Source organism: Microchirus variegatus (assembly GCF_963457635.1).
Source record: "Microchirus variegatus genome assembly, chromosome: 1".
Lineage (NCBI taxonomy): Eukaryota > Metazoa > Chordata > Actinopteri > Pleuronectiformes > Soleidae > Microchirus > Microchirus variegatus.
In genome coordinates, this window is record NC_139802.1 from 37179912 (window position 1) to 37198987 (window position 19076).

At 39.3% G+C, this 19076-nt stretch overlaps 1 protein-coding gene across 1 annotated transcript in view; it reads left to right on the top strand.

The window, feature by feature from the left end:
- The window catches only part of fibcd1b (fibrinogen C domain containing 1b), a gene marked incomplete at both ends in the record, with an annotated part of 112837 nt that overhangs the window by 72454 nt on the left and 21307 nt on the right, over positions 1-19076 (top strand). The window lies entirely within an intron of this gene.

The following is a 19076-nucleotide window of genomic DNA, read 5'->3' on the forward strand; positions in this document are numbered from 1 at the left end:
CCCGTGACACCATGCCAGTTTCATACAGTGGCAGGGTAAAGCAAATATTCACGCACAACTTGCGATACAGTTGCCTTGATAACGCTCTCATAGAGCTATCACATCATCAACACCGAGTGCAGCGCTCAAACTAAAAGCAGAAATAAGACTGAAGCTCATTCACAGACGCTGAAAAAAGCTTGTCGTATCGAGTGGATGGAATCAGGATAAAGAGACATCCAATGAGCGGTCAACAGAGAAAAGCCTCAATTACTCAGATTCCACTTCACTTTACCAACATTCTGTGTTGTAGAGGATTCTCTACAACACAAAATTCTCTTGCTTGTAGCAAGTTAACTGTTTGCTTAAAGTGTGCTCTCATGAACAGAGTGGCAATAATGACACCCATGACTAATTAGACTTTAACATGACTAAGTGGATTTGTGTTCATCTTTTTCACACTCCCTATGTAAATGAGTTTTTAAAAAAAAAAAAGACCTCCTGAAGGCCTGAAAGGATACGAACCACAGAAGATTATTGTACCAATATATAAGAATGCATTTTTCTTCCGGACTAAGCGATGCTTTATTTACTGCCATATTACTTAACCGGGGTTCAGTGGGACATTCAGGGTAACGGCAGTGTGGATTTAATGAAGAAAACAAGTTATTCCTCCCAGCAAAAGCATGCGCATTACACAAACAACAGATATCAGACTAAAGCCAGAGTCATACTGTGATTTGACTTAACTTGAAGCAGCTGCAGCTGTTAGAGTGGTCACTACAGAAGCATTATAATTGCTGTTGTCACGGAGAGAAACTGCCCATCAGTCTGAAAATGCTCTGTAAACCTCAGCTGTTGCCCCCTTTGAACAGAAATATCCTATCTCAATGTTAAGAGATTATTCTTGCTTTTTTGGTTTAACAATTAAAGCCAACACCTGCAATATCACAAACAAGCGTTTTGATGGTGATACCTTCGCTCCTCAAATGCTGTGGTTGGACTCATGGCGTGGGCTTGCACGTTTGTGCTGCTGAAACCATTAGCTTCCGTTCACACGCTCAAAAAATTTTGCCCTGTTCCCGAGGCCTCTTACCGATCATGTCACACGTACCGTGACGCCATCGTGAGTCGGGGCTATCAAATTTTGATCGGGGCAACCAGTTTTGTTTTATCCCATCAAACAAAAACTGTTCTAAAAAACTGCTTTTCGTCTCCTATTCTTCTTCTTACACTCTTAGAAATAAGGGTTCCAAAAGGGTCCTGAGGTTCTACCTGGAACCATTTGCTTCTGAAAAACCCTTTCCAGAAGAAAGGGTTTTGCAAGGGTTCTTGGTAACAGTACCATTTTGATCCAGAGAACCCTTTAAAACTCCATTTCCTGAATAAAGGGTTTTAAGGGGGTTCTTGGTGGAACCTTTATAAAAAAGGTTCTACCTGGAGCCAAAAAAGGTTCTCCTATGAGGACAAGCCGAAGAACCTTATGGTTCTACTGAGCACTTTTATTTCAAAGAGTGTATAAATCGAACAAGAAAGTGGAAATATCAGTGATGTAGACGATTCCAATCCAATGAGGTATTTTTTTTATGACCGGATCTGTTCATAGAAAAACTGATTTCCCGCCAAAAGAAAGCTCACACAGACATTATCTACTGAGCATTAATGAGCTGTCACTATGGTTATTATTTTTTTCTATTAAAAAATAGAAGCCTGACCCTGCCTATGAGCAAAATAAGTGGCCATGGTCCCCAGCTAATAAACATAATTATAATAATAATAAATCTTAACATTTGTTGGTAGAACTCTGAAGTGAATGTTTACATAACCAGGGTGATAACTACATGAATGTGTCACTTTCTTTATTAAAGTGTGACCTTCTGTTCTGTCGAGGCTGTTTCTGTCAGAACAAACGCCGCTTTATAATGTTTCTAAATGAAATAGTCAGGCAAGTGTAGTTTCAAATAAAGAAAAATGGTAAATGTTCCGTATTTATATAGTGCTTTTGTTGTCTTCATGATCACTCAAAGCTGTTTTATGCTACAGCGTTCATGTCCATTCATGTCCATTATACCCATTCATTCATACGCTGCCAGCACAGCAGTCAGGAGCAACTTGGGGTTAGGTGTCTTTCCCGGGGACACACGGCCATGTAGACGACCCGGTATTGTGCCTACAACCCTCTGGTTGAAGGACGACCTGCTCTGGCCCTGAGCCATAGCCATCATGGAGTGGTAGATTAAGCAGAGTTTAAAGAATTCTATTTCTGTAGAAACTCACTTGTTCATGGTCAAGGTCATGGACGTGCTGTAGCTCAGCTGTGATCCCAACGGCACTTGGGATGTAAAGCACCCTTTACACACACATTCACTTTAGGAGCGATAGTGTGTGTGTCTGTGGGCAGCTCAGGTCGCACACACTCTTAAAGTTGTGCGCTAATGGTGGCACATTGTGAAAGAGTGCTTTTTTTTTTTTTCAATTTTATTGCAGTTACGCAAAGAAGTAGTTTAATTCAGGCAATTTTCAGAAACGTTAAATGAAGGGAACTCAAATCTGAATTGGAAGTAAAAAAAAATTTGGGAGTGAGCGAGCACATTCTAAACAAACATTATTCTGCAATGTCTGAGTGGTGCAACTACGTTACAGCACACACAAAAGCGGCACCGGAACGTCAGCGTGATTATGTAAACAACGGTACCATTTTTATCACTCTACGAACAAGATTCACTGATCCAGCCCCAAAATAAGAGCAAAACAACAACTGACTTTCAAGAAATACAAGCTGAAATGTTGTTTTATCTTTGCTGTTATCAAAACAAGTTATTTCCGCCGGAACAAAACTGCTTCTCACGAAGAACTACACTTCCCAGCATGCTTTGGGGGACGAATCCCAGTCTGATTGATCATTTACTTTGTATTTTTCAACAGTATTATTTTGTTACAGAAAAGAGATAAATCTTTGCTTATTTTTTTGTTTATGTTCAAATCTGCTCACAGTGTTCCAAAATATGTGTTATTAAATGTTACATTAAGTTGCTATATAAGTAAATCGTGGAATGTATCGAACCGTGGGTCAAAAATCGTGATACAATTCGAATCGTGAGTTACAGCCCTAGTAACATCTATTTAAATGAAGATTGCGTAATAGTTTGACCATAAACCACAGCAGAAATGTAAAAAAGAGGATATAAATACATGTTGAAATGTATCATTTGTTGTTGTTGTTGAACATATTCAGTGTTATCTGGGCACACCATCAAGATTTCCCTGGCAAGTGTACATCAGACTTGAGCCTCTGTAATTAATAATTCGCAGTATGCAAATAGGTTGGAGCACAGGTACCAAACAGCAGGTCTGAGACATTTTAGGACTCCTGCTCCGTAATGGTGTGGTATTAGTCATCCCTGCATGGTTTTGGATTCTATATATCGTCTGCACCCGCCTGTGTCCTTGCTAGACATTGGAAGACTTACGCGGAGTGTATAGGTTTTCAGAGTTAAAGGGAATTAATGTAGATCTAGGTTTCTTTGCAGACCCGAGGCCATTACAGAGTCCGGGGCATGATATAAATTGTGGTTAGACTGCCAGCTAGATCTCCCCATGGTATGCTGTAACAACATGGCGAGAATATGGAAAGCCCTGGATTTAGCAGAATGAATTTGAATGAGCCAGAAGGCAACTTTGAACCATTCAGAGTAGCCTTGTTCATTCAGGGCGTGCTGTTGTCTCGTTACCCCCATCATCGATTACCCTCAGGGCAAAAATGAAAAATGGATTTGTGCTTGCCTGCAGCCTGGAAGGAAATTTATTGCAGCTACCTCTTCTGGACCAACATTTCTCACTAATGCCATCAACCACCTTCTGAAGATCTGTACATTTCTCATCATCTTGATACGCCATTAAATCTGTATTTCTTTTTACAGCTGTACAGTGTTATTATATAGAAGTCATAACTAGAAACATTCGAGGGAAGGATAGAGTTAACAAATGATTTTTCTTTTACACTGAATTAGTTGGTCCCATCGATGTGTTTGTGCTGGATGATGAAAATTCTCACACATCTGTTACCAGATATATGAAGTTACTCTAAATCCAATTTAACACAGGAAAAGAACAGGTCTGAGGAAAAAGATCTTTTTAAAAAAAAAATGTATTTTAGCAACAAATGTGTTGATTAGTTGAAGCTAATACATTTTGATTAGTGTGTGAGAGTGATTGCAACAAAACAATCACAAAGACCGGTGCAGTGTATTTAAATGAATGCTTCAGGTTTAACTGTGTCAGGTCTGAAGCTGTTGTGTGTGTCTACGTATGATGAATGCAAGTCTACGATTGTGTATCCGATTGTTTTCTCCAGGGCTGCATCTCGGGATTATATTTTTTTAGAATAGATTAATCTGTCGATTACTTTCTCGATTAATCGAGTATTGAAAAATGTCCATCGATGTTCCCCAGACCTGGAAATCTTAAATGTTGTCCCCAAATGTTGTTTTGATTTTTTTTGTCAAATGGAGCAAAGAAACCAGAACATTTTCACATTCAGAAGCTGAAAGCTGGTATTAATTGTTAAAAAAAAAAAAAAAAATTGATGATTAAAATAGTTTGTTGCAGCCCTAGTCTTTTCCGCTTTTAAGTGAAGCACGGCTACTTGAACCTTGAGTAAATAACAATATAATTTGGATTCTGAGGCTGAAAAATGTGTCTCTCATAAGGACATATTGTCTAATAATCTGTCCCAGAGGAGCATTTACAAAGAATTGAAATCCTGGGTCCAGGCATTTCCATTGTCACCATCAAATCTCACAGACACCTGGTCTCTGAGGCTGGTGTAGACTTGTCTACCTGTAATGTAGGTCCTGAAACTGTTTAATGCTGTCCCAAAGAGACTAACCCAGTTTTCCAGGTGGCCTGTTACAATAATAATATACCTCGGGTCTGTAGAGTGGAACTCTGCGATCTTTCAGTGTTCAGCAGAAAAAAAACGTGTCAGGAAATTGCCTCTGTTCGTATTCACATCTTCCCTTCCCTGGCTGGCTTCACGTCCGTAAAACTGAAGCTGTAATTTATTCTTGTGTACAAACACAGCGTAGCTAAAACTCAAAGGTGTCACTTCAGCTGCTTGTGTTTTGGAGAATTATGGGATATCGGTCTGACTTTGACGCGACCAATACAACGTGACATTTTGTCCTTTTTTTTTTTTTCCCGGTGAAACCTGTCACAGGGGACTGTCATTTAGAAAATGTTTTAAAGGGCTGTGTGTCATGAAGTTTACTTTTGAGCGTGGAAGGTCATTTTAGCTCACACTGTGGAGTATTTGAAAGTGTAATTGTAAAAAACATATATCTTTTATAACACTGAAATTATTCCAAGATCAAAAGGGATTTATATAAATTTATTAGAACTTTTCTCGTCCGAATTCTTTGTGTACTGAATCCTTTGGTGGAACTTTCCTGGTGGAAGAGAAACTCTCAATTTTCCTGAGCAGTATTCAGTTTTATTAATCAGTGGAGCATTAACGGTTTAATCAATATCTTTAAATAGAATCCTAGTTTTTGTTTACTCCCCATTTATTGTTGTACTAAATGCTGGCTTAGATCCATCCATTAATTTTTTTGCAAAGAAAGAAAGAGAGTTTGACACTCTTTTTTTTTTTTACCCCCTTTTCATTTCATGACAAGTGACGATGAAGATGGGCGATGCATCCACACCTCCCTCCTCTGTACAAAAATAAAGCTGAAATAAGAGGGTGCTGACATTTCGCGGCGGTGATGTCATTTCGACAGAGTGGATCTGCTGCGTGACTGTAACGCCCAACTGAGTCGAACACAGCTGATGATGTCTCACTGCATTTCACACCTATAACGACTAATTATAATCACAAAACATATCAGGACATACAGTATTTTTTAGTATGACAAATAGATAGATGCATCACATTAGCTTATGTGTAAATAATTTGTTGATTGATTTAAATGTGCTTGCTTCAGCCCGACACGCATGTCATCCATCTTTCAACAACGCTTGATTTGATCGCTATTGTGACTTATATATTGGGTTTGCCACATGCAGGGAGCTTGAGAAAATGCAAAGAAAAATAGCTCAGTGACGGTCTTGTGCGAAGGTCTGGAAGGCTCTTGAAAACCCAGCTCTTCCAAGAGCATCTTTTGTCCTATCACTTACCTTACTCCCTCCCCTGCACTAGCATCTACTTGTGCACTTGGATTACTCCTATGTAGCTTATTCCTCTTTTGTAAGTCGCTTTAGATCGTCTGCTGATGCATTAGACCTTTTTTTTACATCAGACATTTGTCAACATGAAATAGTTGGACTAACACAGGCTTTACCAGTAACACCAAGTAGGTTTCCAAAGTCTGTCGGGACTTTGTTGCTTATGTTAAAGCTCACATAGAGTGGTCCTGTTGCACATATATGTTAGTTATGGAGGTCTACTTACATACATTAATTTGTTTTTATGCTCAAAAACCTCCTAGTTGCTGTAAACAAGCTGATAGAAATCCTCTTTTGTTCAATTTTGCTCAATGTTCCCCAGCTGCGATATTTCAGACTCAACTCTCACCCCGGCTTCCCAACTGTCTTGTGATTGGCCAGTACCCGGAAGTGACATATTCAGCACACCAGCTCTCAGAAGCGCAGCTCCCCCCTCTTGAACGGTGGATGCACTGCTACTCATTATCAAAACATTGTTTTAACAATGTTTAAAATAGTTTTGTCACTACTGCCCGCCACAGTCCCTTTTATGACTTTGACCCGGAGTCAGACCCAGAGTCAGAAGACACTGTCGCTCGTGAAACACCTCCACAACGGACGTTATTCCTTTCTGCGGTTCAATGTACGCAACCGGATGTGCCCGGGCAAGTGCCCGGAGCAGGAGGATCTGCTGTTCAGGAGAACTGTTGTTTACGTAATCGGACCGGGTTTTTTCGGAGATCTCCTTGAGCCCGAGATTACAATAAAACACAGTGTTCTCAGCAGTGGCTGAACTGTTTGTTTTGAACCTTCAGGGCTTCTTAAACAAGGTAATGACGCAGATACACACTAGAATAGAGTGAATTGGAACTCCACTTTAACCATAAAATGGTACACAAATGTCCTGTGAGTGTTTTTGCCCATTTTCCCAGAAAAGCTTTCAATATCTGACAGATATTTACAATTTACTGCATATTAAAATGTGGTATTAAGAATTTAAAATAAATAGAAAAACACTGTAGCTGTACACGAACACCAGATTTTGCATGTTAAAATTTTAAATTTGGACAGTACAAAACATTATTTAAAATAACATTTGTTACAGAGTTTTTGTCTCGATGTTCAAGAACATTGTACACTCCTCTACCGTGACAAAGACGCCGTTTCGCCGGCGTGCTACAACAGCGCAAGTGAAATTACCGCAATAACCAAATTTGTTTGGACAGCACAAACCGCCGTGTAATTGTGCTAATGCAAAGTGCGCTTATGCAAATGTGACATCTGCGATATGCTCGGTGTTAAAGGGTTCACAGAGCTTTAGGTTAGCACTTTGGTTCCAGTGTAAGGGTTGGTCGCACTGAATGCTTGTGTTTCAATGAAGGGGATTCAGAAATAGTTGTACTGTTTGGTCATTATAGCATTGCTAAAGCAACAAATCTAAGACTAATTGTGCAAAAATACTCTATAAGGGAAACATGATGAGTTAAAGTTTTCAGCAGCATCCACAAGAACTCTGTTAGTCAACTCGCATAAACTCGGTGAGGTGAATCCACCGTGGATATTGCATTATATCTGCCTGCAGGCTCTGAGGTGTGGGCAGCATATTGAAGGTGGTGTATGATAGAGATTAGGGGAGACAGAATCTGCTTTTATATCAGTAAAGGTTAGCGTATTGATGTCACAATGTTAAAGAAAATCTGTTGTCCTCACCTTCATGCTCCTTTCATAAGCAGTAAGCCATTTGATGCAACGCAGAATTCTTCCTCCTTTATTCTTGTCGGTGTTTCACATCCGTGCCTCGAGTTTGTGGGAGTGAGCGTTGCAACGCCAAATAATGGAGCGAGAACATCCAGACTCTCCTCTCATTATGTTTTAAAAGAGCAGACCTAACTGCGCAAATTCAGAAGGTATATGAAGTTCCCCTCTGGGAACAGAAACACGCCGTTACATAGTTTAAAAAAAAAAAAAAAAAAAGTGTTACAAAAGAGGCTGCTTTTGAACCCTCTGATCACTCATCTTTTCAAGGGAAACAGAAGCTAAAACCCCACAAAGCCTGTGGTAAACTCTGTGGGAGGATGGGATAATGATTTGATTGAGCTCATTGACACCAAGGGCCTGTACAAATTTTGGAGAATTTGCCAAATTTTTGCATCATATCGGCTTTTTTATCCCCATAGAACCAGGGTTTTTGGGAGCCCTAAAACACTGTGAAATGGTGTCTTTGGGAGAACCAGGTCCAATTTTGTGGAAAATGGGTCCCAGAGTGGAAAAATAAAATACCAATACAACCCAATACACAACGTTGGGGAAACAATGTCATAGCCCATGACATGTCATTCTTCTTTTTGTATATGGAGTTTTACACACTTCTTTTCCCATTTTTTTGCGTTCTTGTGTCTCACCATTACAGCACCTCTCACTGGCCTGACATATATTTATCTTTGTTTCCTTTTTATATATGTCTTTTCTTATTTGTGTATTATCATCCACTGGATGCCATTATTGTTTGAATAAAATCCAGGAAACGGCAAAGGATAGGCTATAATAAGCCCTTGGCTTCAGCCTACTCCTTTTTATGACATTTTTATTTACCATTATTTGTGAAATGAACATATAAATGTCTCAATGTATATTAGTCTGCAATAAAAAACATTCATTCATTCATTCATATATACTATAATACAGCATTGTCTTTTTAAGAACAAAAGATAGGTGCAGTTCTGTGTCCATGTTAATAAGGCAACACATTGAATGGCGTCAGTGCAGAACATTTGTCCCTAGCAGGTAGTGAAATCAAAGTAATAAAAAAGTGTCTTTTAGAGATGAAACGATTTTGGTTAATGAAGCCGATGTGACGGCATCGCACTTTCTACTGTAACTATACTGCCTGAAGTTACTGGACTGTATGTACGCAGTTTTGTTCCTAACACTAACCCCCTCACTCACTTAGGGCCAATTCCAATTCCTATCTTAACCCTCAATCTTAACCCTTAAACTCAACCCTTAATCTTAACTGGCCCTCAAAACCAAGTGTTGAGGGTTATTTTGTCACTTAGAAATGGGACACCCCTTAAATGCAGATACGTCTTCAGACTGTAGGGGGCAGAATAACGCGAAAGCTGCCTCCAGTCTGTCAACTCCAAAAAAGAAGAAGAAGAACACATTTACGTCAGGATTATTTATTACGATCCGTTTGTCAGTCAAGTTATTAGGATGTCAGTTAGTTATAAGATGATACTCATACAAATACCATAACCACGGACATATTCAGCTGACAGTTACCACACACCACGGCTTTTTGAAAAGTAAACCATAGCAAAAGAACAGCTAAAATAAATGTTACGCAACAATGACGTCAGTAATCCCTAATATAGTCCTAAACTAAGATAATCCAATGGTTTTCATCATTTTTATATCTCTATTAACAAAGAAAATACTTAATTTGTAGCGTACTCTTTTCGCTGCTTTAGACGCCATCTTTGTTATGTGAAAACACGCAATGCATTCTGGGCGTAGCCCTTGCTCCCAAGGGTGGTCTCGAAAAATCTCAATATTGAGGGCGATACAGCCCTCAAACTTGCCCCTCAACTTAATTTTTCTGAGAATCGGGACAGCACTTGCACTAGAGGGTTCGTTGCAGGAATTGGAATTCACCCTTAATAACATACAGTCCTCCAACTCTGCCCGTGTATCCACAACCTCCTGAAAGACAGGATGCATTGAAGGAACTTTCATCCAATTCTGGTATTGGTGCATTCCTCTCACCTGTTCGCTGGTGTTGTCCGAGGAAGAGCATCCCATAGTGCTTCTTTCAGCACCTCGGCACGCTGGCCATGGAAACTTTCAGTTTTGGACCAAAGCTTGTAAATAAATAAAATCCCAGCAGAGGATCTTTTTTTTCTTCCCCGTGCAAACTGATGAAGTTCAGCTTGACCTCTTCACACTTAGAGTGTGGGTGAGTTCTCTGCATTTTGTATGAGCAAAGGTTCAGTTTGGACACAAAAAAAGGGGCAGGAACAGAATACAACGGACGGATCAGTGGCACCAAACCTGACTATCCTCTCGGACAGCGTTTCCCAACACCTGGACCTCAGGGGACACTGGCCCCGAACAGCTCGTTATCAGGCTTCTGCAGAGCTTGATGACGAGCTGACCATTTTGTATCATGGCGTGTTGGAGCAGGGCAACGTCTAAAACATGCAGGGCAGTGTTCCCTGAGGACCGGGGTCAGGGAAACACTGCTCTAGGACGTTGACGCCCCCTGAATCCTCAAACATTGGTGCGGACCGCTTCAACCTTGGCCAATAATTATTTAACTCCTCCCCACTGGCAGGTGCTTGAGATTAAAGGTCTGCATAGGTCTGTTATATACGTTCCCCATGTTCACCTTCACCCACAAATGTGTCCAATGGCACCGCTGCCTCATCAAATGCTCACCGCTGTGTCCCGCAACAGTTTTCTGTTCCCCGTCCTGCAGAGAAAATAAGACACATGTCGTGCTTATGGGTTGTTTTAATCCCAAACAAAATGCTAATGTAGTTACTCAACTATTAAATAAGCCAGCTGTAGAAGACATGAACTGAAAATAAGCCTTATTACATTCTTTTAAAAAACCCAGCCTCACCCCCAAAGCAGTGGGAGAAGGGGGATAATAATGCTATGGATCACATCCTTGTTTCTTAAACAGCTTATGACAGTTCTCATAGCAAGCAAAGAAAGCATATTACATATAAAATATTGGTATGTTCCTAATGAGAGAGATCAAGCAGTTAGCTCACACTCAGGCAGACTTTTATTTTACGAATATCATTTTGCATTTCCATGACTAAAAAGAAATCCTAAATATTCATTAAAAATAGAGTATATATTTTGAATGTCAGGAACTGCTTAGTGCCAGCCGTGTGGACGGACACTCAAAGCAGCTGCTCCAAGCGTCTCTTTCAGGCACCTTGTGCGTTTGGAAGGACGGTCTCCGCTGTACAATATGCTGCCATCAAGTACTAGCGAATGAGTCATGCAAGGCTACAGGATGTGAGGCCATGCTGCTCCAATACAAACATGAAACTCGCTTATACCATCTACTAAACACAATCGACCATGGCCAAATGGAAATTAAGCCTGACGGGCTTTTCAAAAATGTAGTTTAAATGCCTATATGTGGACTCTTTATCTGTATATTATTTATCTAAACCAGGGGTTCTGAAAGTTTCGATACCTGAGGGCCAATTTAGGAACCCAACATTGGCCACCAAAGGACAAAAAAGAAAAAAAAAAACAGAACGAAATCCCATGTGTAATAATTTTAATGACCAGATTGCAGTTATACAATTTAGCGTTAACTAATATAAGTTAATAAAATAACACTTTATAATTTACTGGATAATTACCCAGTGTGTTGGCCATTGTTCTACCTTCTAATTACAGGTTAATACCAAGTAACACATTTCTGTTACCATATATCTACTGGGTAAATAGCTAGTAATTTGAGGCTGTAGCTACCTGCTAATTACCAGCTTATAACCCAATATTACACTAAGATGCACCATATAGAAACCAGGTAAATACCCAGTATTTGTGTTCACACTTCTGTATCCAGTAATGTCCAATAAACATTTAACAAGCTTAGTACCTCCTGGATTAAAACTATCAACTGTAATTCATTGCGGGCCGCCAGAAATGTTTCTGTGGGCCGCCATTGGCCCCCGGGCCGCACTTTGAGAACCAATGATCTAAACCGTATGTGAACTGCCAGACACTGTGGTGCTTCCTGTCACTTACAGACGTGGCCATCGTCTATTTTACAGTATTGTATTGCATTTACAGTGTTGTGGATGAGTCATAAGTGACTGTGTTCCTGTATTTATGTCATTTAAATACAAAAGCTGTACATTTGTATACAAAGCTATAACCTACTGACAGACTTGAAAGGATTTGATCATTTGTATAGTAGAATCAATAAAGACATTCCAACATGGAAGATTTCTTGATAATTAGCTGCCTGCATAATATTTGGAGATGCTCTTTTCGGTGTTATCTTGTCGTATCATCAGCCTTTTGTGACTTTTGCGAGCGAACACAGTGTAATAAACCAATATATCTTGACTGCTCTTCCTCCATCCGTAGTGCTTTGTTGTCATTTAACATTCTCCAGCTGACTGCCTCTTTTAAAATACACTTATATTGCCACGAGAAGACATACAAAAGCAAGCCTTTGTTTTTTTTCCCCTCTACCTCTCACTAAAATTGCAAAAAAAAAGATTCCTCAGAACGTCAGTGTTACCACTTAACATAACGCTCACCTTTAACAAGTGGGACATATGCAAGTGCTATAATTGAGCTCTTAGCCTGTCTGACTATTGTAAGTTAACGTGATAGGGCGGTGAGCCACATAGATTAAGACATTTGCCTGATTGTGTGTTTTTATGTGAAAGCAACTTGGCTGATAGCAGCCAGGGAGGGAGGGAATTACTATAATTTAGCGATGTGCAATTCACAGGCTTGGCTGTCTGTGCCAATCCTTAACTCACGAGGGCCACTTCACATGAGAAAAATGATGAATATAGTGAGTCAGAAAAAATGTAATGGCACTAATGCTTCCTACGTGATGACTCAAGAAGAGACACTAAAAAAAAAAAAACTCTGCAAACTTTGCCTACCTTGTTCTCTTCACTCCTTCCCCTGTATATGCATATATTTTCAGCTAAGCCCATGTTCATCAAATCATTTTTGAAAGAGCCCAGTCTGTGGCAATTCACTCCCCACCTGATTCAAGCACTAAGAGCCTACAGAGGCAGAGGAGCTTCACTGAGAGGAAGAGCCCATTCATCTTCTGTCGGGAGAAAACGCACCATCTGCACACACAATATACAGACAATAGTGAAAGAAATAAGTAGACTGGGCCAAAATGCTTAAAGACGGCATATAGTATCTGCTTGTATCAAATTGTGTTTTGTCTCATTTAGTTGAATTTGAGCACAAATCTCGTATTATGATCTTATATAACTGTAATCGAGGGGTCTCAAACTCAAATGACCTGGGGACAAGCTACATCTAGTCTAGTCAGTCAAGTGAAAAAAGGTCAACAACTGGTTTGTATCCCAATGTTTGATCGTAATATCACAGAAACATTTCACAGCATTTCAAAGTTGGAAATGGATTGACAGATACCTCACTATAAAAAAATATATGATGCAAAATGAATCTATAATAAACAGCAGAATAATAATAAAAAAAATAACACATGGACAACTGTAAATAAAGCACTAAACAAGATGTTTATATATGTATATATATATATATATGTGTGTGTGCATGTATATATATGTTTATACATGTATGCATGTGTACATATGTGTGTATGTATGTATATATGTATATATGTGTATACATGTATGTATGTATGTATGTACGTATGTGCATATGTGTGTATATATATATATATATGTATGTATGTATGTGCATATGTATGTGTATATATATATATATGTGTGTATACATGTATGTATGTATATATATGTGTATATATGTATGTATGTATATATGTATATATATGTGTCTGTATATATGTATATATATGTATGTCTGTATATATGTATATATATGTGTGTATATATATATGTGTATACATGTATGTATGTATGTATGTATGTACGTATGTGCATATGTATATATATATATATATGTATGTATGTGCATATGTATGTGTATATATATATGTGTGTATACATGTATGTATGTATATATGTGTATATATGTATGTATATAATTGTATATATGTATGTATGTATATATGTATATATATGTGTCTGTATATATGTATATATATGTGTGTATATATGTATGTCTGTATATATGTATATATATATGTGTGTATATATATATATGTGTATACATGTATGTATGTATGTATGTACGTATGTGCATATGTATATATATATATATATGTATGTATGTATGTGCATATGTATGTGTATATATATATATATATATATGTGTGTATACATGTATGTATGTATATATATGTGTATATATGTATGTATATAATTGTATATATGTATGTATGTATATATGTATATATATATGTGTCTGTATATATGTATATATATGTATATATATGTGTGTATATATGTATGTCTGTATATATGTATATATATATGTGTGTATATATATATATATATATATATCCATGATGTAACCCCATGTATTATTATGGGGTATGTATTATTATACATACCCCATAATAATGTATTATTATTATAAAACGTGTTGTGTTTATAAGTAAGAAGGGGTGGGCCGCATGAAATCGGTTGTGGGGCCACATGAGGCCTGCGGGCCATGAGTTTGAGATCCCTGCTGTACTCCATGTATTTCTGACAGTGACACAAGTTGGAAACAGTTTCTATCCTTGCAAGATAATATAGAGGAGTTAATATTTGGTGATGGTGTGATAATGGTCCATCACATTTAAAATCTATTACACAGTAAATATTGATCTTAAGCTCGACTTTGTCAGAAAAATCACACATAGAGACGTTTCCCAAATAGATCAGTCTTAATAGAGAACACAGTGCAGTGTACACGATCCAAAGCATTAGCAAATGTAGCCGAACAAACGCAAAGAAGGTCACAGAAAAGGTCTAATTTATTTTCCATTTAAACCTTTTGGGACTACAGCGTTCATATTAAAGATTCACACATTTACAACTGCACGTACACTGCATCCACATTGTATTTACGTCCATGTTTGCCTTACACAACAAGCTCCGTATCTTTTTATCACTTCATTCTTCCCTAATCTTTTTTTCTTTCGCGCAGACCCATATGCGCAAACACACCCTTACACATTCATCCTCCACAGCTTGCGTCTTCCAAAACGCAGCATCCTGAGGCTTTTATTTATATTCTTGTCACACAGCAGAAAACCTAAAGAGGACTGTAGCTACAAAAGAGAGCACAAATCAAAGCACATTACAATTCCTGGAAGAGTGACAGCCCATTTTCCTGTGCTTTGTGTACTGTTTTTCTTCTTCTTTCATTGCTTTTTTTTTTTTTTATTGTGGACCATTAGTTTTGTGCAAATGGACTAAGCCAGGGAAGGTCAACACAGCCATGAAAAGAAGGTCTAAGACTTTGAGTAAACATTCGACTATGGTCATGGGGGGGGGGGGGGGGGTATTCATAAACCTTTAATTAGCATAACCCTGAAGTCAAAGATGGAATTGCGTCACAAACTTGCAGCATCATCCAGGGCAGACAGCATTCACACAGATCAGAGAAGACAGGAGTGGAAAAGCGGCTCAAACAATCGCCGTAGATGTGCCGTGACCCTGTCAATGGTTTGCCGGTAAAAAAAATCTGCCAAACACTTGAGTTCATGCGATGCCGCCGCTGCTGCTTCTCTCTGCCATTGACAGCAGCGCGGTCAAGGGTCAGCGCCTCTCACCACTCGCAGGATGAAGCGCTGATCGATTCCTCTTTGGGAGATTTATTACTCCGGTCTTAAAATGGGTGATGTCATGTTTAAAGGTGCGACTACATGGTTTTTTTTGTCACATGTGAACTGGTTTTTAGACATCTTTAAAGGAAATCTAGAAAGTGCAGGAATTTAGCTGATACTGTTGAGCAACATAAGCCATTCATGCTAAGGATGAGCGTTATGACTATAAAGACTAATATCCTTGTATTTTTATATGAAATGGCTATATACAATATATATATATATATATGCTAATATTGTATATAGATGCTGCTAAGTGTCACATGCATATGTATTGTACTTGAAATGAAACACTTAACCTGTTTTATTTCTCTGCTTGACAATATACTATTATGCAAATATCAAAAAAATATAAGCCAAACAATGATAACAGGCCTATTTTGTCGGAGCACAATGTACCTGCATATTTGCAACCTCATTATGACTACACTTCCAGTTTTAAATGCATATTATGTGTGTTATGGACATCTTCAATAAAAAAAAGTATTATTAATGAAAGTTCAGCTAGTTATGGTCATACTGTCGTTCTGACTGAGTCTGTGTGTCAGAGAGCTGCAGCAGAAGCTGCGATTGTTTCAGTTCATGTGTATTTACTTAAGACATTTTAGCTGCTTTACACACACAAAACAACAATGTTCATCGCTCGTTGGAAAATGGTGTTTTTTTTGTCACGATACAAGTTGGATTTTTGCCTAAGAGCAGAGGCAGAGAATTGCAGTAAAAAAAAAAAACCTTGGTCGAGCAGCGAGTGTTCCGCCGCACACTGTCTGGTCCGCGGAGAGCAGACAGTGAGCAGCTGACCGCAATATATCCCGCTAAATGGTATTGTCGAGTTCCGTGACCCGTCGAATTTGGCTCTGGGTCACGACCCACCTTTTGAAAATCACTGCACGGGGGTAAGCGAGAGTGACAGCATTATTCAAAGAGGACAAAACATCACGGAGCTGTTGGAAGAGACAAAAATAGTGGGCTAACTCCAAAAAAAAAAAAAAGTTAAATTGGGTTCGAGTTTTTTTTTATATACCATTAAATGAATGCATTATTCCTGCCAGGAATAGTGCAATAGATGCACTTGTGGGTGCGAGCCTAAGTAAGCACAAGCCTATATGCATGCATAGCCACAATGTGCATAAGAGGCTGATGTGGTGTGGAGTCAATAATGGCTGCTACCCTGCAGGAAGGTCACAACTTAGAGGAACTCTCCAGAAGGCTGTACACAGTCTCCCCCCTGAACTCCTTCTGTCCCCGTTAGAGGGAATAAATAGCCTCATTATTCCAACAGGCACTCACCATACATCCCTGTGTGGGGTTTCTATTGTTTTCTAAAAAAAAACCATCTCATACATCTTTGTTGTGGAAACGGTTAATTCTGTCTGCGTCTCGCTATAGATTTCTTAACAATATCCTAAGAATTAATGGACTTAAAAACATTATGTTTTGCACTATATACTCTGCCATTCTTGTTGCACACTGTGGAACTCATCCTTGTGACGCCTTCTTTCTGCCTGAGGGAGAAAAATAATACATTTAAATGAGTGCGCTGTTTACAGCAGGTGACACTGCATCCCCCAGACTCCAGCAGAGAAACAAGTTGTCAGTCTCCATATCCTTCAATTTATCAGTGTGCTCTTTAACAACAACTGCGAGGTAATTAGCTGGTCCCCCCCCCCGTTTTTTTTATCCGACTCATTAAACGCTCGCACTATCGTCTCACGTCTTGTGTTCACGATGAATTGATACAACTGCTCTTGATATGATACAGAATGTTCGCAGACTCTCAATTTGTTTTTCTGATTGTCGACCTTCTGAATAGAAAAATGTGATTGAAATGATTATATCAGGATGAAGTCAAACTCCCACAACACGTGTATGTAATGCTCGAGCCTGTCTTGAATAAACCTGCCGTAATGGACTTATTTTTACAGCAGCAAATTTCAAAATGAAATCGGAAAACGGAAGTGTTATCAAGGGTATTAATTACGGAACCATTCCATTTAGGTTTAAAAGAACCAGGGTCCTGCTGTTGTTAAAGTGTTGAAGTGGTCACATTAAATATTTCACACCTAAGCCTGTAGATTTCTTTTGCAAATACAAATATGTATTTTTTTTTTTATAAATTTGAATGAACAGACTGAGAGATAATTATATACAGTAATTAGACTAATTGATGTACTAGGGCTGTTAGGGATTATATTATATCATATTATATTATATTATACACATAGAAAGAGAGAGAAAACTTGGTCAGTGTTACCCTTTTTGAAACAGCTGATGACGGTTGTGTGGCAACCGGAAAAAAAATGGAATACACAATGTGACTTCGAGAAGAAGACTGCGTATCAATCACTTGATCACGTGAGGAAGTGAAATAAATAAATGAATGAACGGAGATGCAGCTGGTGAGAGACTGGGAAAAATAAATGATCACCCTGTCAGTGTAATTTTCTATCACGTACAGCTCGGTTTTGGTACAGTACAGTTTGGAATGGTAAAGCCCTCGGTCAGGCTTGTGTTTTGCGACTGAGAACAGTACCTTTACTTGGGAGGCGGGGTGTGTGCCGTGCCCGATGGCCGTATCAGCGAAACCCGGAGCGTAATAGTTGTACTGGTGCGTCAACAAACAACGACATCGAAACGACAACAAGGAGCATTTTGTTTGCTCAGTTTGTGGCCGTCTCAACAAGATGTCAAGCTTTGTGTGACAATATGTGGGCGTTGAAGAACACCGGTCGCAAGGGAGTCGCCCAATCAGCTGTCTGTCGTAGGTCTAGCTCCGCTCGTATCTTACCATTGTTCTGGTATACCCCAAGGCAAGGGTACAGGAAATGGAACTCTAGGGGACCGTTACTTTGGTACTATTCCAAATGGAAACACAAAAACATGTGTACCATACCGAACCGTTCGAGGAAACACGACATAATACACATAAAGGCAACTAAAGTGGAAGACTTATGCACAGTAATGCGTCATCAAACATCAGAGATGCTTTACCACGAGCTACATCTAGGAATTACGCTAACTACGGTGATGCAGATTTTCTTCCAAGATGGAATTCCTTTGAGCGTCCACGTTGTTGGAACTCTTCTGCATCGTCAGCAGGGATCTCAGGGTCTCAGGTGTTTCGCCCCTTAACCTGAACACTTCGCCTGAGTGGGGCAGCAAAGACTGACTAGCCTTCACCTGCAGAAGGGTTCCAACTGGGGCCTCTCTTCAGCCACAGCCATCTTGAGCTTGGACGCTGCTGCTGCGGCTATGTGCCTGGTGGCTTTCTTCACCTGTTTGGGTTCCAGCCCCACCCTCTACGGGAAGTAGCTCCCCGATTTTGCTGGATACCCGCTGCAGCCAACTTCAATGGGATAGCTGGTTGCAGGCCACCCCTTAAACACAGCTTTGTCGA